The sequence below is a fragment of the Rattus norvegicus genome, chromosome 4 (assembly GCF_036323735.1).
Source record: "Rattus norvegicus strain BN/NHsdMcwi chromosome 4, GRCr8, whole genome shotgun sequence".
In the NCBI taxonomy this organism is placed as follows: domain Eukaryota; kingdom Metazoa; phylum Chordata; class Mammalia; order Rodentia; family Muridae; genus Rattus; species Rattus norvegicus.
Genome location: NC_086022.1, coordinates 3,611,780 through 3,613,958, shown reverse-complemented (window position 1 = coordinate 3,613,958; position 2,179 = coordinate 3,611,780).

Below are 2,179 nucleotides of genomic sequence, written 5' to 3'. Positions count from 1 at the left end.
GGGGAGGGTTGGGAGGGGAAAACCCATAAGGAAGGGGAGGGGGGAGGGGGATGTTTGCCCGGAAACCGGGAAAGGGAATAACACTTGAAATGTATATAAGAAATACGCAAGTTAATAAAAAAAAAAATTCTAAATTTATGGGCTTTAAAGTGCATGTTCAGAGTCCTGGCTCAAGAAGAAAAATAGCATTGAATTCAAAAAAAAAAAAAGAAAAAAAAGAAATTGTGCTTTTTAATGCTAAATAAGTTTAGGTGGTGACTGATCCTAGGAATGGGAGAAGGAGGAAGGGGAACTATTGGGAGATTTGTGTAAAGATAGAGCTTTTGAAAAGTGGATGTTATGATTTCTTTTAATAATATAAGCAATGATATCACTGCTTGGGTAAGCACTATTTTTATTGTATAAATATAGAAGGCTCAAGTTATTTGTGGCCACTTGCCTGAAAATCAAAAGGTGGTCAGTGTCTTCACTTTTGTTAACTCCCCATCTCCATCTCAGGACCTAAACATTATAGCTAGAACTGGCATTGGCATCTTCTTTGTTCCTAAATTTTGATTTTTTTTAAAAATTTTTATTAGGGGGCTGGGGATTTAGCTCAGTGGTAGAGCACTTACCTAGGAAGCGCAAGGCCCTGGGTTCGGTCCCCAGCTCCGAAAAAAAGAACCAAAAAAAAAAAAAAATTTATTAGATATATTTCTTTACTTCCATTTCAAACATTATTCCCCTTCCCAATTTCCTGTATATAAGCCCCCATTCCCTCCCATCCCCCTCCCCCATACAGGTATTCCCCCTATACATCCACTTTATCCCCCCCATATTCCCCTACACTGGTGGTCCAACCTTGGCAAGACCAGGGGCTTCCCCTTCCCCTGGTGCCCCAACAAGTCTATTCGCTGCTATATATGTGGTTGGAGCCCTGGATTATTCCATGTATAGTCTTTCTTTACTGGTTTAGGCCCTGGAAGCTCTGTTTGGTTGGCATTGTTGTTTTGATGGGGTTGCATGCTCCTTCAACTGTTTCAATATTTCGTCTAATTCCCTCCAAGGGTCTTGTTCTCAGATCTGTGGTTTGTTACTATCATTGACTTCTGTATTGGACATGCTCTGGATGTGTCTCTCAGGAGAGATCTATATCCGGTTCCTTTCAAGATGCATTTTATTACTTCATCAATCGTATCTAGTATACATATATACATATATATGTACATATATATATATACATATATATACATATTAATATATACATATAATATATATATATATATATATATATATATATATATATATATATATATATATATATATCCTCTTTTAAGGAGTTGGAGCATCTGAATTTTGGTCATCCGTCTTCTTGAGCTTCCTGTGGTCTGTGGATTGCATCTTGGGTAATTCGAGCTTTTTGGCTAATATCCACTTATCAATGAGTGCATACCAAGTGTGTTTTCCTGTGATTGAGTAACCTCACTCAGTATGATATTTTCTAATTCATTCCATTTGCCTATGAATTTCATGAAGTCATTGTTTTTGATAGCTGAGTAGTACTCCATTGAGTAGATATACCACTTTTTTGAATCTATTCCTCTTTTGAAGGGCATATGGGTTCATTCCAGCTTCTGGCTATTATAAAGAAGGCTGATATGAACATAGTGGAGCATGTGTTTTTGTTGTATGTTGGAACATCTTTTGGTATTTGCCTAAGAGAGGTATAGCTGGGTTCTCAGGTAGTGCAATCTCCAATTTTCTGAGGAAACTCCAGACTGATTTCCAAAGTGGTTGTTCTAGTTTGCAATCCCACCAACAATGGAAGAGTGTTCCTCTTGTTCCACATCCTCCCCAGCATTTGCTGTTAACTGAGTTTTTTATTTTAGCTTTTCTGAATGGTGTGAGGTAGAGTTTCAGGGTTGTTTTGATTTGCATTTCCCTGATGACTAAGGATGTTGAACATTTCTTTAGCTGTTTTTTGGCCATTCGATAATCCTCAGCTGAGAATGATTTGTTTAGCTCTGTACCCCATTTTTAATAGGGTTATTTCACTCTCTGGATTCTAACTTCTTGAGTTCTTTGTATGTTTTAGATATTAGCCCTGTATCAGATGTAAGATTGGTAAAGATCTTTTCCAAATCTGTTGGTTGCCATTTCATCCTATTGATAGTGTCTTTATCTTTACAAAAGCTTGCAG